Raw genomic sequence first — 25196 nt, 5'->3', positions numbered from 1 at the left:
GGGTGTCACCTTGAGAGACGTGAAGATTTTTCTCGGCTGCCCCCAAGAGCTTACCTCCAGCAAACCAAATACAAATTGCGGCTTACTGAATGCAAACGCTTAAGGGAAGGGGGAAGTGGACAAAATAAAAAAATAGAGAGAGAGAAACACACCACTCTTCTACTGCGCTGCGAGTGTTCAGTCGCCTCAGGTGGTCTCTTTTCTCTGGACAACAAGACACAAAATAAAACATTCATAAGTGTTGGAGTTCAAAATAAAGGTACTTAGTTTGCAACTAATAATCACCTATGATAACATTCTTTTACCGCTTAATTCTGGTCTTACTTCCGCCAGAACATCACCTGGTAAATATGCAGACTTTTCTATGTGTTGAGTAACACTGTTCTCTGTAATATAAGCAAACACACTTAACCTAAACTCTAACACCTCTGGACATTTATATATATATATATATTCCTAAGTTTTGATTACTTACAAAGTAACCAAGATGACAAAACTGAATACACAAATTGTCTTTTGTTTCTTTTTTTTTTACTGTTTTCTTTAAGTTCTTTTGTGTCCTCTTTCTGGTGTTTAAACAAGTTCTTGCCTGGCTGAGGAAGGAGTTTGTAAGATAAGTATCGTTCTTTCTCTCCGCGTCTGTATAAAAGAAATACTGAGAACTTACTTGGTTTGTCTTCGTGTATTTGCGCAAAACACTAACTCACTGTCTTTATTCTTCTTTTCCAGGTCGTGGCTCCTTTAAGAACTGGAGCTGGGTTGCTGGACTCTCGGTTTCCTGTTTGCTACCGATGGGGAAGATAAGCGGGTGAGAACCGGATCTTGACTCCTGGATCCGGAAGTAGGAAGAAGCTGGATGAAGGAGATCCACGGACGGGGGCTCCGGAGGAAGACGAGATGACTTCAGACTTCAGGTAAGCGGGTAGCATCGGACGAGCGCAAGCGAGCGTTTAACGCTTGCTGTGGGTTTAAATAGATTCTAGACTGGGTGGGGTTACTGGAACACATCTCGAGGCTTACACGTGCCGTGGGGTTACCGCAGCATGCACCAAGGGTTACACGTGTAATTACAGTTCAGCAGCCGCACATGTTTATTCAAAGCCCCGTGTCAACTGCCATAAACTGTAACGTGTCTTTTAACTGCAGTTCAACCATGTGCAAGCAACACGTGCATAATTAGCAAACGGAGCAGAAACAATGTCGTTTGGCAATTTAAGAGTGCAGAGGCATACCAATGATTCAAATAAGATCTACAGGATGGCGATTCAAGCCCCCATTATCGCAAAGCAATATAAAAAAAAGCAACAAAAGGCAGAAGCAATAAAAATATACAGAGATACAATTATAACTTAAGCATTTACATGGGATTTAGCATGTTCCTGACGGCAGACCCTAACATCATCAGCCATGGCATGTTGGGATAGCCAGAGTCCCCTACATGGAAACATCATGTAAATAAGTGGGTCAGGAGATGCCGTAAGAGCCAAAGATACCGCAACACACAGGACAAACAGAGTGTACCCACCAACAAGACATGCTCGTTCGTTGTGCAGCCGCAGCATCATTTGTGGCGCCCTGCTACGCCTCATGATGTAGGCATCGTGTGCTGACCCTGGAAAACGTGTACAGACATGGGAAATCAGCATGTTAGCAAGACACACCACAAGGGCATTTATAGAGTGGTAATGTTTACGGTTGCGATAGGCTACCTTCTGTGCCTGTGGTGGTACCAAAGCCACATGTGTTCCATCAATGGACCCAATGACATGGGGCATCCCTCCCAGGGCATAGAAATCACCCTTGACACCTGTCAACTCCTCAGGAGTAGGAAAATGGATGAATTCATCAAGGTGCTCCAACATGGCTGCCAAAACATCACGCAGGACACGGTTGAACATTGTCTGTGACATGCCACCAACATCAGCTATGGTGAATTGAAACGTACCTGTGGCAAAAAAATGTAGGGCTGACATCACCTTCATCTTGGGGGTCAGCGCAGTAGGATACCTGTGTCGTGGTTGGAGGTGTGGTGCCAGCTTGTCGGTCAAGTCCTCAATCAACTGTTGAGTGAATCTGTAACGTCAGATGCAGGCACGTTCCCTCATGGCAGCCAAGTCTGGCATTGGTCGGGGGACAGGCGGTGCCCTGCAGAAAATTGTATTGAATAACGAAGATTGAGAGCATAACAACATCAATGTCAATGAACAGAGCACATGCTAAACTGCTACTACACATCAGCTAAATACAGAGTCTGGTCTGTGCAATACATCCAGCTTGGTGATACTCCTACGAAAAGCCAGATACACCAGTTGATTGGCAAGTCTACATGACATACCCTGAAACGAGCTGGGGGCCAGTCTGAGTGAACAGCCAGAGACATCACAGGAGTGACATACATCCACATAGCTGCATTTAAAGGATGTCATCTCATACAGACAGCTGACGGCAAGCTAGACGCACAGGTCACATGGAATGTCAAATGTACAGATCAAACACATTGCGATGAAGGGGTACACATGAAAACAGAAAACACAGACATTGAGACGACGCAGATATGTCCTCATGTGAAAATATGATGTCCGATGCATACAGAGTACAGACCCTGCTTACGTGGGAATCCACATGTGGCATGGTGTGCATAGATGTGTACCATGCCCATCTCCACACAGACACATGTTGGATGCAGCAACAGCAGATGTAGTTGATGGAACACTAACAGCAAGCTCATGGGAACACATGACACACACATGACATAGTCACATCGGGGCACGCTGATCGTGAAATGTCAGTTGTTAGTGTCCCTGTCCCTGGCATCAGGGGACAGTTGCGGGTGGTGGTGACTGTGCCATACCAGTGATGCTGTGCTTGACACGTTTGTACTACAGGCACACATGTGCAAAGTGTGAAGGGGAAGTGTGCCACATAGTGCCACATCACACATGACATGTGTAAACAGGTCATCACACATCAATTGTGCAACTACATGAGAAGACATGTGCAATATCACTGCCTGACACACCTAGGCCCTGCACATGATAGTCTGCAATGACAATGACTTGATGTACAGCCTTGTGCGAGTCGGAGACCTCCATTCCTTTCGTGTGCGCCTCCTATCACCAGTGTAAGCGTGTGAAACGCCCCGTACACACGCTCTAAGAGCGTGTGTACGGCCCGTATCACTGTAGTATTGGTGCCATAGGAGTGCGTGTGGTACGGACTGTACACACGCTCTCAGAGCGTGTGTACGGCCCATATCACTATAGTAGTGGTGCCGTAGGAGTATGCGTGGTACGGACCGTACACACGCTCTCAGAGCGTGTGTATGGTCTGTACCACATGTACGGTGCGTTTCACACGTACCCGTACATGTAGGGCACCACTACAATAGTGATACGCACCATACCCATGCTATGGATGTGTGAGTACGGTGCGTATCACTATTGTAGTGGTGCCCTACGTGTACGGGTACATGTGAAATGCACCGTACATGTTTTTTGGATTCAAAAATTACATAGGGGACAAGTATTAGGCCCAAAATGCATGCTGGTTGTCATGGATACAGAGATTTCAGTTGCAATGTAGCCATCATGTAGACTTGAAAAGTCAGTTGACCCAAAAATTACAATGTTGCAAAGTGGTGTTTGCCTTGCTATGATGCTCAAAATTTGAACCATGCAAATTCGTGTCATTGGTGTATGTTTAAAGGGATTGGAGGAAACGTAGGATGCAAATGAGTCTGACCAATCACTCTGTACTCCTGTAAATGAAAGCCCACAGCAAGAGAGATATAAGTCAGCCAGAACCCATGAGAGGGCACTTGCCTGCACATCTTTCCTGTCGACCACACTGCTGATGTCTGTGCTTCCTCTGGCACCATGTTGCGTACTGTGGAGAGGGCCCATCCATCCACACTTGAGGAGAATGAGGCATTGCTGGATGTCCTCCTCCCACAGTACCCCAAGCTGTATGGGAGACCAGGGAAGCAGGTGAGTGCTGACTCCACTACCTTTGACTGTGCACCTTTTTTGTGACTGTCACTTCTGGCATTGTGTCCAGGTGTGACAGACACGCACTGTTGTTTAGAGTGGGTCCCAGGGGTGGGGGAAGGCTTATGTCTCTCATGCAGAGCATGATGTAGTTCCTATGTGCACTCCTCACTTGCATTGTGCTTACTGTGACATTTACTGCATAGTGCATGACACATTCAGCCTGGTAAATCCTTGGTGGCATGTTTTGGCTATTGTCCTGAGGTGATTCAGTGGTCCCCCCGGTGTGATAGGTGACTGTACCCACAGATGTGTATGAGTTGAGTGGACCTGTGGTGAGAGTGTCCAAGTGATGTGTATGCCCTCCTGGACATTGATGTGTGTGAATGTTCCTTGTCATGTGGGTGAGTGTCTATGTGAAGTGTTGTACCACAGCTGCATGGAGGAGGCAACAGCTCTACCCATCTGATGTGAGAAGTAAGCCGTGCTGTGTGTCTGACTTGCTGAGCTAGCCCGACACCTGTGACACCCCACAGGCAAGTGGCACATGTGCAGAGTGAGGTTTGTATCCGCTGTTGCCAATGGCAGGTGATTGATCTGTGCCTGTGTGTGTCTGTGTACTCTGCTGAGGTTGTGTCAATGGCCTGGGGCATGTAACTGCTTTGAGGTGCTGTCCATCAGCCTGGTGTTGCATGTGATGCACAGTGTGTGCCATGATCAGGGAGTGTGTCGCACCCCTCCTGGCACCTGTGTACTTTCAATGCCATGTAGTGCATTGGGGCTTCCACAGAGACCAATGTCTATATGAGAAAGATGCAATTCCTTGGCAGCATCCTATGCCCTGTTCAACATATCAAAGATGTTTAAATGTGTGTCTCTGTGACATGGAGCAGGTGTAGTGATGTTGTCTCACTTTGTCATCCTCACCGGTAACTGCCTACGAGAAGGGGGGGATCTGGAAGGAGATCGTCAGGGCCGTGAGATCGGCGGGGGATCGCAGTCGGCGCCTAGCCCAAGTCCAAAAACGGTGGCAGGACATCCGGTGCTGGACCCGGCGGATCGCCCGGGTCCAGCTGGGGCTCTCACCTCGACGCCCCCACGGCGGGCGCCAATGCCTGACCACCCACATGATGCGTGTCCTGGCAGTGGTCTTCCTTGACCTGGATAGGCAGTTACAGGAGAGACAGCAGCAAGGAGGGGGTAGGTACATGTCTGTTTGTTGTGTTGTGTGTCACCAGCTTTTGGAAGTGCTCTGTAGCCTGGATACACTGCTAGGGTTTATATGTGCAGTGCATATTCTGTTCCCCAAAGTCAACCGGTGCTCTTATTCATCCCTTCCCCTCCTTGACATGTGTCCCCTGGTCTGTGTGTAATCACAATTGCACATGCTCATCTAACCTGCCAGTTAATCCAAGTGCACATTGCTTTCTGCATCATGTGGGAGGGTGGTCTGTGACATGTGTTGGTACCTTGCCTGTGCCGTGTCCTGTTCACTCTGTTGGGGGTCCATATTTGTTGGCACTGATGATGAGTCTCAACATAGGAGTGTGAGGTTTCAAATGAACACACTTGCAGCATGCATGACCAATGTTGTGGCCTCAGAAATGATGTGCATGAGTGGGAGATATGCATAGTGCCAGGACGGTTGCTCATGTTACAGTCAGATCATTCCAGGAACAAGGAGCAGTGTGCCCACTACAGTCCCCTGAGACACCCTTGCCTCGTAATCATGTGTGTCATCCAACACTGTGCCCCTGTTCAGTATAGGTTTGCCTCGGTGGCATTGTTCTCTGGCCTCATTTGTATTTATCCAAAGTGTGCTACATGTGTCCACTGGACAGGGAGACCCCATTTGGCTTGTGCATACTCACACTGGGCAGTGCCTGTGTGTCTATTCACAACTATCTGGATGTTTGTCACAAATATGTGTTGCCAGCCTCACAAGGTGATGTGGAGTACATTTGGAAATTCTTGCAGCACATTTTTGTGAACCCTGATTAAGAGGTTCTTCTTGATCTGTCTCAATCACATTGTCTCAGGTATGGGGGATTTGTGCGGGCGACGCCTACATGGCCAAACCTTATGTCTCCTTGCCAGGTCTGACCTGTGTGTGATAATTGGCTGGACAGAGACTCAACGTGCAGTGACCCCGTGATGTTGTGCAGGGTTTAATGTTTGTGCTTTGCAGCATGTGTCAATTGTTTAAATACATGATTCCTGCTCATACATTTTTTGCACCAGTGTGTGGTCCAGATGCTACGTAGTTTGGTCTTTGTGTGCTGACATCTGTGTGGACATTCTGGCTTGCCATGAGGGTGTCTCCTCAGTGCAGGTATGCCTTTTTACAACACAATTGCAGGCCCATTAGCTTATGCATTGTCCTGGGTTTGTACAAGTGTGCCACTCCACATGACAGGCAGTGGGTCAGATGTGTTGCCAACTGTGTCATCAGGTAACGGATGGCCATGTGACAACTGACATAATTCAAGTTGTTAGTCAAAAAGTATTGTACCTTGGCACTCACAACACTTGTCAACAGGTCTTCATGTTTTAAATGCTTTAGTTTGATGTTTTGTTGTTAAGAACAATAATGTGCCTGCATGACAGATGTCTCCCAAAGAAGTGCACAAAAAAACACCTTTACACTTTCAGGGAACACGCTGGCACATTTCTAAAGAAGGCACTGTTCTAATAAGACTGTTTTTCAGATTATACATATACATGTTCCCACAGTGTTGTGGAATTTGGGTAAGTCCTTGGTTGTTGGTGATACCAACTTACGAGTGTCAAGTCATCAAGACCTCAGTGGCCCATGTATATGTACTTTCTGCAACACCATTTCTTTCTAACAGTGGCTTCTTTAAATAAGGCTGCCAGCTTCTTCAATGACTGGGTAAATGTAGTTTTGTGTGCACCTCCTTGGGAGCCATCTTTTATGAAGGCACATGTGTGTTCTGTTCACGAAATGGCACATTCCCACATTCTAAACATGTCGATTGTGTAAAGTATTGTGATTCCCAAGGGACCAAATTTTTTGCGTTTTGTGTTCCAAAGTACTTACAGGTCTCTGAGTGTGGGGACACCTTTAGTATTGAGGTATGTTAGTTTGCCTTGGGTGCACCACTACGGTTTCTTTCAGGGTAAACAAGAGGTGGCATGACTTCATTGTATTGCTGTGCTCACCTGTTCCCAGACACTAGCTTCTCAGTGTATTTCTCATTCAAGTTTTGGGCTGGTGTGTCCTATTTTTCCTTGTGTCCAAGTGGCATGGTGGGTCTACCAACTGGGGAGTACAGGGCTTACATATGTACAGAGTAATCTAGCTGTTACTCATGATGCATTGACTGATATGCACTGTGACCTATTGGTTTTGTACTCATGTGTCAGATGTATACAGGTGACTGATGTTTTTCTGTATCTTCACCTTGCCCACAGCATCATCATTGGAAACCGAGGGAGACACCTGCACGGACCTGGAGGAGGGACCCAGCACCAGTGCCACCAGTGCTGGCGAGTCTGCGGGAGCCAGTGGCACGGAGGGCGAGGGGAGTCAGTCGGAGGACCTGTCTGATGGCGAGCCCAACTACGACGCAGACGGGTCAGAGGCTGACCTCATCGAGGGGGCCGAGGCTGCCACAACACCTGGCAGCAGCCCAACATCTGTCCCCACCTCCTCCATTCCCATCACCGCCCTCCCAGTTGCTCCGGTCCCTTCTGTCCGTGCAGAGCCCCACCATGTCTCCTTCGGGACAGGCACCGCACCCCGTGCCCCTGTCACTCCTGCTGCCCTCAGTGCAGAGTCTGTGGACATACAGCGGCAGTTGCAGGTTGGGCAGGCATCGGTGCTGAACGTCCTCCATGGCCACACCACACTTCTGACACAGATGGTGTCGTTCATGGAGGGCATGTCAGCAGCGATGTCTGACCAACGCAGGTTTCTGCGGTCCATGGACTCTTCCCTGACAGCAGCAGTGAATCTCCTGCAGCGCTTCATTCCCCCCACCTCAGCCCCATCCACACTTCCCTTTCCCATACCTGTCCCATGCACACCCAGACATTCCCAAGCACGCACCCCACCAGACACAGGCAGCACACCACCAAGTAAGGGCAAGCGCACACCTCCTGGCACGCACACTCAGGGGGATATAGGCACACCCACTGGGTCTGGGGCAAAAAGACATACCCACAGCCACAGTCTGAGTCCGCAGGCCTCACAACCCAGTCCCTCCAAAAGCACTCCCCTGCCAAACTGTCACCCAAAGAGGTCAACATGGGTGAGCTGGCCCTCACCCCCACTGTTACACCACCCCGCAAGCGGGCAAGGAAGTCCCCGGGCAGGAGAGTTGAGTCCCCCCCATGTCCACACCCTCCCCCAAGAGCGCGGCACCCCATCCCTCGGCCACCCCCCCTCCGTTGGCCCTGGGGTTTCTTCCGGTGCAGGGGTTACTCTGGACGGCCTGGCAGCAGTGTGCAGCACCGAGCTCACCTCCACCTTTGGTGCTGCCCCACCTCCTGTGGTGGAGACGTCCACCCCTGCACCCACCACACCTACCCTTCCCCCTCCTGTCCCTGCGGTGCCTGGTCCTTCCCCACATGATGCCCCCCCGGTCGACGAACCTGAGGGTTCCACTGTGCAGGCAAGCTAGGGAAGATGCGTGCCCATGTGTCCCCCCCAAGGACTTCTATTATGAACTGGCCATTTGCCTTTGTATATAGTGTGATTTCATAATTTGTTTTTTATGCTGAATAAAGCATTTTATTTTTACTTTGAACACTATTGCATTTCAGGTATTGATGTTGGTGCTGAGGCTCCAGGAGTTGGTGTTGTGGTAATGTATTATGGTTCTGAGAAATGTTCTAGTCTGATGGTCATGAGGTGGACCATAGTATCTGCGTGCCATCACAAGGTCTCTGCAAAGAATCATTGGTAGTGTGTGTTATTTTGGTTTTGAGACATTGTCCCAAGGAGTGTTCCTTCCTCTGTGGCACCTGACATCTTCCCTGCAAAGAGTTGCACAATTGTTGTGCTGACCTGTGTCTACATTTCCTTTGTTGGTGACGGACCCCTTCAACTATGGCCATGCCTGCTCAGCAATGTCTCAGGCTGCATCGTCTGTGCCATCCTTGCTAGTCACTGTACTTGTGTATTGAGTATGTTGAGATGCCTTCATGGAGAAATTCTCCCTTTTCAGCACTATGCATGTGTGTACTCCCGGCCTAGCACACATATGGTACTTGTTCTGCAGGGTATTTGGGCACCTGACTCACAATTGTGGGCATTGTATCTGTGGGAACTCCACTCTATTCCTTCCATGAGAGACAACATCTTGGTGGCTGGCCCAGCACCTGTACATTCCTATCAGTCCTGGGATGTGCGTGGCAGTGTGTGTTCCCTTTGGCTCTCTTAGTTTAGTAGGCAGTGACATGACTATACAGTCTTGTGGCATGATCTCAGTGTGTGTATTGTGCTGCATCCGCCAGGGGTGGGTATGCATGTGTTATTTGTCCTCACATCCACATGTGGTGTGTCATGCAGTGGGGGAAAGACATCCATCCTCCTGGGAGTGGGACACTGCTGTCAGTGATGTGTTGTTATGGCACTATCATCATAGTCCAAAGTTAGGGATGCGCACATACACCCATGGAGTTGTGGTCATCTGATAATGATGTACACCCCCCCATGTTTCTGTCCACTGCTGGGAGTCCTCTGCACCAACCCATATATGTCTGTCCACTGCTGGGTGTCCTCTGCACCCACCCCTCACATGTCTGTCCACTGGTGGTAGTGATATGCACCCAGCCCCATGTCTCTGGCCACTGATGGGAGGGGTATGCACCCACCCCCATGTCTCTGGCCACTGCTGGGAGTCCTCTGCACCCACCCACATATGTCTGTCCACTGCTGGGAGTGATATGCACCCACCCCCATGTCTCTGTCCACTGCTGGTAATGATATGCACCCACCACCATGTCTCTGTTCACTGCTGGGAGTCCTCTGCACCCACCCCTCACACGTCTGTCCACTGCTGGGAGTGATATGCACCCACCCCCATGTCTCTGTCCACTGCTGGGAGTCCTCTGCACCCACCCCTCACATGTCTGTCCACTGCTGGGAGTCCTCTGCACCCACCCCTCTTATTGCAGGCCACTGCCGGTAGTCATTTACACCCACACCTCACATGTCTGTCCACTGCTGGTAGTGATATGCACCCACCCATATATGTCTGTCCCCTGCTGGGAGTCCTCTGCACCCACCCCTCACATGTCTGTCCACTGGTGGTAGTGATATGCACCCACCCCCATGTCTCTGTCCACTGCTGGGAGTCCTCTGCACCCACCCCTCACATGTCTGTCCACTGCTGGGAGTCCTCTGCACCCACCCCTCTTATTGCAGGCCACTGCCGGTAGTCATTTACACCCACACCTCACATGTCTGTCCACTGCTGGTAGTGATATGCACCCACCCATATATGTCTGTCCACTGCTGGGAGTCCTCTGCACCCACCCCTCACATGTCTGTCCACTGGTGGTAGTGATATGCACCCACCCCCATGTCTCTGGCCACTGCTGGGAGTGATATGCACCCACCCCCATGTCTCTGTCTACTGCTGGGAGTCCTCTGCTCCCACCCCTCATATTGCAGGCCACTGCTGGGAGTCATATACACCCACCCCTCACATGTCTGTCCACTGCTGGTAGTGATATGCACCCACCCCCATGTCTCGTTCCACTGCTGTTAGTGATATGCACCCACCCCCATGTCTCTGTCCACTGCTGGGAGTCCTCTGCACCCACCCACATATGTCTGTCCACTGCTGGGAGTCCTCTGCACCCACCCCTCACATGTCTGTCCACTGCTGGGAATCCTATGCAGCCACACACCAACCCACCCACCCCCTTGGTGCAGTACACTGCTGTCCTTGGCCTACACACACACCAATATCAAGGTAATATGCTTCACCAGGCCGTAAGCCAACATTCGTGGCGTGTGTATGCCTTGTATCCCAAATGTACTGGTGCCGTAGGGGTACGTGTGATACGGACCGTACCCCCGCATTCATAGGGTGTGTACGGTCCGAACCACGCGTACCTCTACAGCCCCAATCCAATAGTGATATGGCCCGTACCCACGCTATGTATGTGTGGGTATGGTCCGTATCACTATAGTAGTGGAGCTGTAGGAGTACGCGTGGTACGGCCCGTACACACGCTCTGAGAGCGTGTGTATGGTCCGTACCACGCGTACCCCTACGGCACCACTACAATAGTGATACGGACCATACACACGCTCGGGCCGTACCACGTGTACCCCTACGGCACCACTACTATAGTGATACGGGCTGTACACACGCTCTGAGAGCGTGTGTAGGGTCCGTAACACCCGTACCCCTACGGCACCACTACTATAGTGGTGCCGTAGGGGGTATGTTTCCTGCCCCTCCCCCCCTTGGCCCCTGGGTGTTGTTCTCACCTTCTGCGGCGTGTATGTCGGGTTCGGTGCACCAGGTCGTAGGCTAAGAGGGCCGGGATGAAACGTAGGATGGGGTCCATGGCTGTCCGTCACGTACCGAGGCTCCGTTTTCGCGTCGGACTCAGTTTTCCGGCATTTTTTGGCTGCCGTAAAAAAATAGATGTGCGGACTGACGTAGGGACGATTCGTACTTGCTGACTCCGTACAGACGTCGCGTACGCGCTGTCCAGGATCAGACTCGTAGGTATTTTTTAGCCGTACAGTGTTTTGTACGTTTCTTTAAACTAAAGAAAAAACGATATTTGTTAATAACGATATTTTTGACATCAATATTTTATTTTTGATATTTTTGTACTTACCATGTTGTAGATAGGATGTCGATATTCTTGACATCGATATTTTTGCTCCGATATTTTTGTAGGTCGATTTTTTGACCTTCGATATTTTGTCAGTGATCCGGGTGCTGTACATTGGGCTTGGAATCCAAAGTTCAAAGTAAAGTTGGAAGTGTTGGTAGATGAAATGTCCAGAGTAAAGTCCACAGTCATCTGCTACATTGGACCAACCTGAACCCTCCATGTCATGTGGGCGAGTTGTGTCCGATCGGACAAGGTGAACGGGTTGCGCATAAAGAACACTGTCCAGAACAGGTTTAGAGGCCCTGGGGGATGTGCAGGGACATCTGCGTCTCACATGTCCTTCATCGGACGACCCCTCTTCTTCTTGGGGGGGGATCCTCAGGTGCAGGCCTCTGCAGTGCAGGGGACTCTACGCCAGAGTCTTCCTCCCTCCCAGTGGCAATGGCAGATGGTGTGGCAACAGATGTTGTGGCCACACAGGGAGGTGTGGACATGTTTGTGCTGATCTGGCGGAGGCATTGGAGTATGTCCCGATGCACCGCAGTAAGTGTATCCCACTTTGCCTCCATGCGGGCATGGTGGCCAGCCTGCTCCTGTTGTATGTCCTTGAGGATCCCCACTACCTGGCCAAATCCTCCGGTTCTATCCTGGTACGCATCTATGATGCATGCCAGTTGGGGGTCATCATGCAGTCCAGACCCCTCTGCAAGGCGCGACCTCTGCCTCCCACCCCTCCCAGCACCCCTATCCACACGGGCAGGACCAGTGGCGGCACGCACAGGTGACACTGGGACCCCTTGGGTGGTGTTGCTGGTGGTATTGGCTGTAGCTTCCGGGGGGTCCTGTGTCCCTGTGCTGTGGGTGTTCTGTGGCCTTGGTCTGTCCGTGTTGGCGGGGGTGCCCTCTCTGTTTCCAGATGCTGGAGGCGTGGGTGCAGGGGGTGCAGATGTTGGTGCCGCTGGTGCTGCATGATGACTCACACCGGAGGTGCCAGGTTGTTCGTCGTCATCTGAAGAGGACAGAGACAGAGTCAAACCAGAGAGCTCAGTGTCCACCAGAGTCTGGGACAGGGAATCCTCTTCATTTGGTACTGTGTCCCCAGCACCACCTGTGTTTGGAAGAGACACACAATGTAAGTTATGTTTCTACAGGCATCAATGGTTCACAAACATGACATTTTCTACTGTACGAACGTATGCCTGCCTGTACACTGCTTTGTTCCGGGTTGTCACGGACAGAGATTGATATTGTTGTTGCACATTGCCCGGCCAAAAAGAAACATTTCAATGTGCATGTCGAAGTGTGTGCATGTCCAGCTCATGGATAGATTTGTCTGTACATGACCCATACTACTCACGGGCCATCACGTTGCTGACACAGGTGTGTCATCCCTGTACACATTTGAGATTTAACAAGGACATACATGCTATTCCACTGGGGATATGTTGTACTATTGGGGCATGTGGGGTAGCAGAGTTTTCTAGTCTTTGTGTGCCACATTGGTGTATTGGTACGACATGGTCACAGTCCGGTATGCCTGTGATTTCTTTGGAGGAAGTGTTTTTTTACAGTGTTCCTAGTTCCCATCTCATTTCATACAAGTGATGATGTCACCATCGTTAATGAGACTGGTGCTGAGTTTTGTACGTGCATATGTGATTTGACATGTCAATGTTCTCCATGGTGACATGGATTGGGCAAGGTAGCCCTCTGGCTTTTCAATGTTCATGACAGTGAGGGCCGGTGGTGTGTGTGTTGCAGTTTGGCTGCTGTGAGTAGCATGTCTCCTCCAATGCTGTGCAGGTTTGACCTTGTGTCTACAGTGTCTATGTCAGTGAGTGGTGTGTTGTGTGAAGGATGCCTATGTTTCAGCACGATGTAGGAGTGGAATGCAGCTCACAACAGCACTGAGTGTGAATGCGAACATGCTATGGTGTCGGCTATATTGGTGTGTCCATTCCATTCACTGTCAGATGATCCCTGTCAATGATGTATATGTGAGTTCCTGTGTTTTGTGCAATGTATCATATATGGCTCTCCACATTTGTCTTCTGCAAGACACACCTCCCCTGCCCGTCCAGGGGGCACCCCTGGACAAAGCATCCCCAGACAATGATTTTGAACATATGGTTGCAATGGCTGTGTGTGCGACCGGGTTTTGTTTGGCCAGTGCATATGTGTGATTGTCAGCCACATCATTTCTCAGGCCCAGTGTCAGACATCTTGTCAGTCCCTTCCCATTCCCTGTGAAGCAAGCATGGTTCAGTGTGAGCTTGCTGGGCCATGAGGGTGGCTGGGGATTGTCTGTGACTGCAACTCCCATCATGCTCTTGGCTACACCCCCTTCCCAGCATGCCCATACTTCCTCCCTCTTGACTCTGCTTCCCTGTGAGGGGGTGTGACAGCAGTGGCAAGATGGCTGACTGTGAAGTCCTGGTGTTTGTTGGTGCCCAGTTCCCAGCATGGCCTTGTGCTCCCCACAACAGAGCCCAGTGTCAGACATCCTGTCAGTCCCTTCCCACTCCCTGTGCGGCGAGCTCTTGGCCCCAACCCCTCTTCCCAGCATGCCCATACTTCCTCCCTCTTGACTCTGCTTTGCTGTGAGGGGGTGTGACAGCAATAGCAGTATGGCTGACTGTGAAATCTTGGTGTTTGTTTGGCTACAAGTCCAAAGAGAGCCCCTGTGCTTCACACATGCAGCACCCGGTACGGTGTATCTTTTGCTGATATTTCACTGAGGTGTGGGTCAGTGCATTCTATCCGGTGAGTTGTTTGGAGTTTGTGTTGAGGGGTGTGTGTGTCATCACATGCTGGTAAGTATGGTCAGAGCTGTCAGTCCTCCTTCCCACCCGGCCATACATCCCACCATGAAACGTGCTTCCATTAGAGGGCGTGCAAGTTGTCTTTCAGGATGTCAGTCAGTGGTGTCCGCCACAGCAGGACCCAGTGTCAGCCATCTTGTCAGTCATATTCCACTCCCTGTGATGTGGGCATGTTTCAGAGAGGTCTTGATGGGCCAATTTGGAGGGGGAGCATTATCTGTGACTACAAACCCCATCATGCTTTTGGATACACTCACTTCACCTGCATACCCACTATTCCTTTCTGTCAGGCAGCTGCACTGTGAGGTAGCGTGTTTGTGTTGGCAAACTGTCTGACAGTGTTTATTTGGCTTTGTGCTGTGTCACTATGCGATAGCAGGTATTGTGTTTGTCTAACTAGCATACACATCTTGGGATGATTATCTATTGGTTACTGTGGCTTTGCTAACGGTGCATGGTTTCATTGTCCCCTTGCCACACACTATTGAGTATGTTGTTTGTGTACTCACCAGGCTCTGGTATATCTGCTAGACCATGGACGCTCTCTGGTGGTAGGATGCCCCGCACCTTCTCATCCCAGGTCCTGAAGTAGACTGGTTTTGCAGAAGGGCCCCTGCCAGTGCGCTGACTCAAGGCGTGATCTTTCTCGATGAGTTTCTTGACCCTTCTGCGCACGTCATATCACCTGTTCTGGATATCATCCTTTGTGCACAACGTTGGTGCTTGTGCGTTCACCTTGTCCACAATCCTCACCCACATCTTGTTTTTTTGTGACATGGGGGTCCTTTGGACCAATGTACCAAACACACATGGCTCTAGGCGGATGTATGTCGTTACAACGCACACTTTTACAACGCATGCACTTACAACGCATTTTTTACAACGCAACATCCATTACAACGCATTCCATTACATAGCATGACACTACAACGCATTTTTAAAAACTACCTTTACAACGCATTCCATTACATCGCATACTACCTTTACAACGCATACCATTACAACGCATAATATTAAATTGCATTTAAGGTAAGTATTAGATAGTATAGGGTTAAAAATTACTTTTGTTACTCCAGGGGGTGCAACAGTAAGGTAAGTGTTGGATAGTATAGGGGTAAAAATTACTATTCTAACTCCAGGGGGTGCAACAGTAGGGTAAGTGTTGGATAGTATAGGGGTAAAAATTACTATTCTAACTCCAGGGGGTGCAACAGTAGGGTAAGTGTTGGATAGTATAGGGGTAAAAATTACTATTCTAACTCCAGGGGGTGCAACAGTAGGGTAAGTGTTGGATAGTATAGGGGTAAAAATTGCTATTCTAACTCCAGGGGGTGCAACCGTAGGGTAAGTGTTGGATAGTATAGGGGTAAAAATTACTATTCTAACTCCAGGGGGTGCAACAGTAGGGAAAGTGTTGGATAGTATAGGAGTAAAAATTACTATTCTAACTCCAGGGGGTGCAACAGTAGGGTAAGTGTTGGATAGTATAGGGGTAAAAATTACTATTCTAACTCCAGGGGGTGCAACAGTAGGGTAAGTGTTGGATAGTATAGGGGTAAAAATTACTATTCTAACTCCAGGGGGTGCAACAGTAGGGTAAGTGTTGGATAGTGTAGTGTAATATTATGCGTTGTAATGGTATGCGTTGTAAAGGTAGTATGCGATGTAATGGAATGCGTTGTAAAGGTAGTTTTTAAAAATGCGTTGTAGTGTCATGCTATGTAATGGAATGCGTTGTAATGGATGTTGCGTTGTAAAAAATGCGTTGTAAGTGTAGTGCGTTGTAAAAGTTGCGTTGTAAATGTTGTTCCCCCTCTACTCTGATGATCTCGTCTACCAGCACTTCTAATTCACTATCTGTGAACTTTGGATTCTTCTTTGGGGGCATGGTGATGGGTGGTGGTGGTGAGTGATGTGTGTGTGAGGGTGCAAGTGAGGGTGGGTTAGTGTTGGTTTTGGTAGCTGTATGTGTGTGTGCTTTTGGTGAGGTGCTAATGGTGTGTGAGTTGTGTGATGGGTGATTTGTGAGTGTGTCTGTGGTTGCTGTGTGATGATGTTTGTTGCTGGCTGTTGTCTCCTATTTGCAAAGGATCATGGTAGTGATTGATGTCCTTTATATAGGTGGAGTTGTGGGTGTGTCTTTGTCCCAGGTTTTAAAAAAATATTTATTGGCTTTGTCATTGCTTGTTTGGTCCTTTTTTTGTCTTTTTTCCTTTGGATTTTCTAGGCATGAAGGAGACGTTCTTCTGACCGAGACGGACGCTGATGTTGGCTTGTGCGGGCTTCTCCGGCTCGTTCACACTGACTTTCTTCTGTGTTTCATATGCGTCGGTCGCGGAGATCTCTATTGCTTGAGGGCCCTGTTTTATGTGTGAGTCAGTCATGCGGCTTGGGCTCCGTGCGAGTCGGTCAGGCTTTACACGCATTGCATCGTACTGCGCGGATCGGACATTGCGGGTGCGTGTCGGTCCGATTCATTCCGGGTACGTGTCAGTCGGTGCAACTCGCGTCGGTTTTCCGGCTGAATCACTATTTTCCCTACGGCTCGGTCATACGGCTTGTATTCTGTACGTGTCGGTTGTAATTCACACGCGTTACATCATACTGCATGGGTCGTACGGCGCCGGTCCGTGTCGGTCGGTCTCCGTTCCGGGTCCGTGTCGGTCGGTACGTTTTGCGGCCAGAATCGGTCCCAGAATGATAAAACCAACTTCACTAAAAGATGCATTTTATCATTCTGAGTTTAGGCATACTAAACTTGAATTTCTACCTAGTTCCCTGGGTCAGTTTGGAGTATAAGATGTAATAATCAAACTGCCCATTCTGGCCAATGGGGAACAGGTAGCCTTGCAATAGTGAAAAACGGAAATGGCTGTAATTCACTATTAGGACATGCCACTCACACCAGGGCATGTCCTACCTTATACTAACAATGCACCATGCCCTTGAGCCTACCATAGGGGTTTCTGATATGAAGAAAAGGGAAGGTTTAGGGACTTGCAAGTGGGTGCACTTGCCCAGTCAACATGGCAGTACCAGACTGCACACAGGCTCTGCAATGGCAGACCTGAGACACACTTTTACAGGCTGCTCCTCTGGGTGGCACAACCAGTGCTGCAAGCCCACCAGCAGCATTTGATTTACAAGCCCTGGGCACACTCAGTGCACTGTACTAGGGTTTGACAAGTAAACCAAACCAGCCAATCATGGAGTCACTAATCCATACATCAATTTGCCATAAGGAGAGCATATGCACTTTAGCACTGATCAGCAGGGGTAAAGTGCCCAGAGTCATAAAACCAACAAAAACAGGTCAGACAAAATCCAGGAGGAAGGCAAAAAGTTCAGGGATGACCCTGCAAAAAGGGCCAAGCCCAACAACTCTTTTCTGAAATCTTTGCGAACCGTTCATCTTTAGGTCTTTATAGCTAGGCATTAGGCCAATGTTATGCTGGGGAAATTCTAACTAGCACAAAAAAATACAGAATTCTTTGTGTCTCTGTATATGGAGCACTGGCCAAACCTGAATTTGTAAAGTTTACCTGAAGCCAAGATTCGAACTATAGACCAATCTGACAATTTGATTATGATTTTGACTTCCCCCAGCAAAGGAATGTGAGGACCATGTCTCAAGAAGCGTTTTAGGTCTAAGATTGCTTTAGCAATCAGAGACTTGTATTTCAATTTCCATGACGCCCATTCCACAAAATTGTGTGATCCCGGGCAGGTTGCTTGATCTCACTTAGTGAGACAGTCTACAGCCAATCAAATTTGCATTGTGTGCTTCATTAAGAAAAACTTACATAATGTTATTGTCTGTTGGTCAAGCAACAGTTAGGAGTTGCAGCAAATTAATTTGCCAACAGAAAAATAAAATTCAATTTCAAAACTTGTTTCTGGAGTCATTCATGTTTTTAAACTGTTTAACAGTCCTTTCCTACCAACAATACATTTTTTGACAAATAAGAAAAAGCCATGGCTGTCACACAATGTACATAGTGAGAGTACAAAGCTCCAGTGGCAGCTGGTGACATTTGAATGTGGTGGTGGCAAGCTTAATTGCCAAACGTGTGGTCCAGGCTGGATCCTCTTACAGAGGAAACAATTGAAAAAACCTCTCTTTCACTCTTCCCCGAATGCACTTTCTTGCATCTCCCTTACTTCACTACATCAGAAGATACACTGCACTCACTCACATATAAGCAATGTATTTTACTTTTGCCCTGAAAATATTTTACCATCTGTGCACCCCTTCCCACACATTTTCACAAAATTGAAATTACAACTGGAATACATGACCACTTTTCTGTCTGCTCCACAGAGAGGCCAACCCACTGACAAGCACTTTGCTTTGGCTTCAGCGTCAGCCTCAGAGCTCTCAATCTCATAAACACCTGCACAGCTGAAAGTATGCACTTAAAAACTACAGAAAGAAATAAAACATGATGAAATAGAAGATCGAGCCACTTTTAATGCTAAACAGCAAATAACTGTCTATTGTAAGCCCATATCTCGTCTTTGCCCTTGACTGGGATATTTGAATCAACTTCATAAGGGAACAAGAACACTGCCTGCTCACCTTTCGCATCCATTTAACAGGGAAAAAATGCTGCTGCTCCACTTCTTAGGGAGCCAGCGATGTGCAGCCAGAACTTAAAGTGTTACAGTTTGGGAGGTTAGGGTGGCAAGGGGTCTCAGAACAATATACATAACAGAAGATTAGCATTCTAACAGTTACTGTGACCAAGGACAAGGCATCAAAACACATGTGCTTGCATCCACTGTTATGTGTGACAAATGGAAAAGGGTGGAATCTATACCTGTGAATGACGGACAGCTGCTCTCATGAAAGGAGGGAGACTCCAATGCCCCAAACCATTATGCTGACAGCATCACTGGCCTATAAAGAATATTTCCTTAGACTACAATGGCAATGATTCATTATGAAGGGCTTTAGAACAGTAAGCCATGCAGAATGCGTCACAATTCAGAAAGTTGATTTACTGCCTGGCTTCTGTCTCCTGATTCAGGGCGAGGCAGGGCAGGCAGCCTGGGACAAACAGCCTAGACTTAAATACATCGATTTGTTTAGAGATATGATCGTATGTCAAAGTATATCAATCAATTTAATATTTGTACAGGAATGTGAAGGAAATAATTTCAGGGGGCACGGCCCCAGAGCCCTATTGGCGAATACGCCCCTGCAGAACTCTGGCCATGCTGCTTTCTTCAATGCAATGATATGCGGAGGTCAGAGACTGCAGGAAAGCAAGCATTAAGTCAGGTGCTGATGAGAAGACAATAATGCTCGTAGGGTTAATTCACTCCACCAAGCATACACCAACCTGCTCCATTTTTTTTAGCACTGTGGAGCCTCGGCTGCCATAAGGGTAAGACTGCACAGGATGAAACATGAGAGCTGCTTCGGCAAAGACTCCTAATTATGGGGAACACATGGAGGTAATCATATAAGAGAGTAATTGTCATTTGAAGTAGCCAGCAGCTTGGATTCTCACTTACCAGGTGCTGGGCTTTGGGCATGGAGTAGCGCAATTTAGACTCCGCTCTTACAAATCACAGAAATGCCCTTATGTCCCTACATGTTTATTAAAACGTGTACCCAAATGTTCAGTTTAACATGAAGATATATATTCTGTATTCACGTTTGATTTATACTTTAAGTCACATTTGCATGTATTCTGAAAGTCATATTTGAAAGTGTAACCATGTTTGCTTTTGCTCACATTTGCATTTGTTCTTGAGTTATATGTGCACAAGAATAACCATGTATTTGAAGTGCACAGCTAAATGTTCAGTTAAAGTTAGCCTGACTAAAGGCCTAAATTTTGAAATGTGTTTTGCTCGGCCAGTTTGTTCTTTTCCTTTGCAGGTGCTTTCTTATGATTTAATTAGCTAGAAAAAGAAGTATTGTTGTCTATTCTACTTTCTTGATTGTAATGTCAGAGAAGAGAATTCTTGGCATGAGACTTTAAGACCTAATGAGCTGATGAAGCCTCCTATTGATTGCATGTCAGGAATGAGGAATGCTCAAGGTTGCAGTAACTGTCCAAATGCTGTGGATTGGGAAAGTCTGGTAATGTTGCAAATGCATACCACAAGATGATTAGTTCCTGGATGGGTGTGAAGAGATATGATTGTTGTTGAAGTTTTACTGGTTTTAATTAGTGTTCACTCGATTAGAAAACAGCAGATTCCCTTAGACTTGGAGGGGTACAGACCTCTCTGATTCCTTTTTTCTTGCAAGTTTGAAGCTTCATGCTTAACACTTATTCCAACTATAAAAGACTTCTACTGGAGTCTTTAATATGATGACACCTTCTCACACTTCCAAATTTCATTGAGACCATATTCTATGAACCGTACTCATTTTAAATTAAGAGCCTTGATTAGATGACTTTAGAACTCATTCATGTTTTGGAGAAAGAAATAGATTTTCTTTAAGGACACCTGTCCCTTTTTCTCCATTTTTGTATTGCTGTGGCTGTTATTATTTCATATCTCATTCTATGGAGACTGAACCTATTGCGATATTTCAGTTTCCCAGCTATGATCCTGTATTTTTTTAAATATTCTCTATATATACATATATACTGATCTGATTATTAGTTGGCAATAAAACCACTTAGCTTCAATTACTGATTCCTATTCCTTATTGTGGGAGTAAATGTGGTTTACGAAAGTTGAGGTGTTTTATTATTGATAGCTCCCTGGTGCCAATTTAAAAAGATCCATCAGATGACAAATTGTAAGTCATGCACCTGCGTGCTCCCAAGCACATAATTATTCTTTCACTACCTGGAACTTGATTCTGTACTGTATCACACCTGGGCTATTATAGAACATCATTTTTCTGCAACTTGTCCCACCCACTCTAGTGTACACTCATTAGCTGCCAATCACTTTTAGTGCTCCTGTGGCCTAGGTTGACAATAGTCTCCATTTGCTACTTCACACTTGCACAGTCATGAACTGAGCTGATTTGACATTGGATGACTGCTGGTACAATCATTTATTCCCAAAGCAGCTAAGACCAGAAGCAACCTGAAAAAACCTTTGCCACACCCCTGTGTTAGCATCCACCCCTCCTTAGCTCTCCATCTACGTAAGCAAGGCTTCTGACCTCTCAGCCCTCCCCCAAGACCTAGAGGAAGACAAACATTAAATGAGACACTCATAAATACCTGTTGAGTGAGTTGCTTGAAAACAGAAATATATGAGTTCCTCTACTGTGCTGTTGCACTGCCTGTGCCACTGAAAGCTATACCTGTGGCTTTCACCAGTTGGATCTTACACCCCACTGCCACTATGAAAATGAAAGATTATGTGTTAACACCACCCAAGGATATGCTTTGGTCCAGTAGTAAAGGTATTTCCGCAGGCAATCTTACAGCCTGGTTCTCCATTGCTAGTCATAATGAGGCTGAATATAAACTGTTCATTATCACTGACTGATCATACATGTACAGCTCGTAGGACAAAGAGAGTGTGCAGAATAGCAATTTTCTTGTCAAATCACTATAATGCTCTAAACACTGCTCACAACTGTTAATGGGTTGTAAGCACAAGAAATATTTCGAAAATGCACAATACAGTTGGAATAACCTGCAAAAAGGAAACAGAGTGCATATTTAGGAATCACCATAGAAGTATCTATTCAGGTCTGTGTCGATGGAGATCTTTCATAAGCTGCAGTGCAGCTCTCATTTATGCTTTCAGTCTTGGCATGTGGGCATCATTTCACTACCATGTTTGGTTTTCCAGTCAATGAGCTTTGGCTGAGTTTCTCTCTTTAGAAGGTCTTCTGGAAAGGGTACATCTTTTCTTGCTCCTAGACTGTGCTTTGAATGCTGGTGCCATTGGGCCTCAAGAAAATTATTAAATAAAATAGGGAGTAGTGAGAAGTCTTTAGGTGGGTGTGCCCTGAGCTTCCCAGTTTCTATATACTCAATAGACACAAGTGAGTGGAACCCAGTTTCCATGGGGTGCTTGTTTATATGTATCTAAGATAAGTGAGCATAATGCACCCAGGTACATCGGTGCTCACTTCACAATTTCTCAGATATGTGAGTTATATGATTAATAATATCTATCTATTGACCAGTATGTATTTGTACATAAATATATAAACATATATATGTAAATAGGGTCCTCACATACAGGCACCACCCGTGGCTTGCTTCATCTTCGGACTCTCACCCAAACAGTGAACGTGAATGGATGGGCTCAACATGTTTCTAAGTGGATTTCTTTAGATAATAGATGTGAGTGAAGGCAGGGAGCATGGGTGAAATAAAATAGCCTCTGAATCCTAAAATGCCAAATTTTTATAATATAGAATTTAGCACCAGGTTAACAGAACAGTGTGATGCTCTTAGGATATAATATTCCTAGGCATCTATTAGGTTGACATGTTTCAGCCCTAATGCTGCCCATAGAGATTTTCCTCAGGACCTTGATTTAACCCGGCTTTGGATGAATCATTGTTTTTTGCTGCACAATCAAATTATAGTTAACCTGCACACAACCATACAGACCATACTTGTAGGACCTTTTCCTGGTATGGTCATAGATGACTTGTTTGTTCAACAGACATCATAGGGTATGACAGGGGAGGACTGTTGCTGTAGTAAAATATTCATCAAGATGCAGGTATACAGGGACACCACGAGTACGAGCGGACGCATACCCTCGATGAATGTTTGACTACAGGGATGGTCCCCCTGGTACACCCTATGATATATATATATATATATATATATTATCTACTGGCGGTCGCCAGTAGATAGTTATAGTTAGGACCGTGTTTCCATAGGAAATCCGCAACATTCTATTTGGAATAACTTTGGCGCCGGTTGACGAATCCTCGCGAAATTTTCAAAATAGGTGGGGCGCTCCGCTCCGCTCCTACCCTGAAAGTCTCGGGGGGATTCGTCAAGCGGGGGCTGAAAAAAAGGGGGGTCCCAAAACGCGTTTTCCCCATGCAATTTTCCATAGGGACCTTTAGTCCAAGGTACAGCCCGAACGGCTGAACAGAATTACTTGAAATTTGGCAGAGAGGTAGTCCTCAGCTCAGGGATGTGCCTTTTGCAGGTCTGGTGTCAATCTGTTCAGTAGTTCCTGAGAAAATCACAAGTAAAATCATATATATATGTGGGCGGAGCCTAACCACACATCTCATCCTGAGATCTGATTGGCTGTCAGCACTTCATCCAAGAAGTGTTGGCAGCTATCTTGGCACCAATATACATGATAGCACCTCATTAAAAAGCATTGCAGTTAATAGAAGGTTTTAAGACTTTAGTTACATTATAAATCATTTGTTGATGGTACCATGTTCTAAGGTGATTTCACCATGTGAAAAAGCCTTCTGCTGGGATATCATGATTGAGAGAAAAATATTTTCTCATGCTTTTCCCACAGAGGTTTGGAAGGTGATCTATAAGCTAAACTGAGAGCTTATTTTCTGTAAATTCACATTATCTTTCTCAGTCATGTGAGAATGAAGTCTGACATTCTCAGTAAAACATGTACATCCAACAAGGGCAGAGACTGTCAGTTGATTCCTTTGTGTTCTACTGCAGCTTCCCAGAGTGTTCCAAAGAACAACTAGAGCGCTAACAGTCCTACTTATGATAAACGTATGGCACACCTGAAGCCATCTTGCTTGGATTAAAGTGGTAACTCTTAAAACATTTAATTTAAAAAGGAACAAAATGAGGGGGTTAATTTTTCCATAAAAAGTATGATTAGTGCTGCAGAAAGAAAAATTAGGGCACATTTTGAGTGACTTCTCAAATCCTCTTCTATTTCATTAAAAAATTCTGACATGCAGACTGAAACATGCACTTTCAATACCAGCAGCAGTTTTCCCTGGTGAGCAGTAGCTTTACTACAGTGATCTAATGAGCAAAAAGAGTGCTAACATTCTGAATTTATGGCAAATGTGTGACACATCTGAATGCCTTCTTGATGGAATCAAAGTAAAAAACTGAAAGTATTTCCTACTGAGGAGACTGCAGTAAATGAGGAAATTAGGAAACTTCATAACAAATAAGTCTCCCAAGATGGCCACCAGAGACAAAAGAGCCCAAATGTAGCCCAAATATCACCAAGATGTAGCCCAAGTATAGCCCAATGACAGAATGTCCCAGAGTGTTCTTAAAAACAACTAGAGCGCTTACTGTCTTCATTATGACAAAAGTATGCCACACCTGAAGCCATCTTGATTGGAATAAACTGGTAACACTTAAAACATGTAATTTAAAAAGGAACACAATGAGGGGGTTCATTTTGCCATAGAAATTATGATTAATGCTGAAGAAAGAAAATGAGGGCACATTTTGAGTGACTTCTCAAATCCTCTTCTATTTCATAAAAAAATTCTGACATGCAGACTGAAACATGCACTTTTAATATCAGGAGCAGACTTCCATGGTGAACAGTAGTTTTACTACAGTGATCTAATGAGCAACTAGAGTGCTAACATTCAGAATTTATGGCAAATGTGTGACATATCTGAATACCTTCATGATGGAAT

Source organism: Triturus cristatus, chromosome 9 (genome assembly GCF_964204655.1).
Source record: "Triturus cristatus chromosome 9, aTriCri1.1, whole genome shotgun sequence".
Classification (NCBI taxonomy): Eukaryota; Metazoa; Chordata; class Amphibia; order Caudata; family Salamandridae; genus Triturus; species Triturus cristatus.
The sequence above is the reverse complement of the archived record's forward strand: the minus strand, read 5'-3'. Positions refer to the sequence as shown.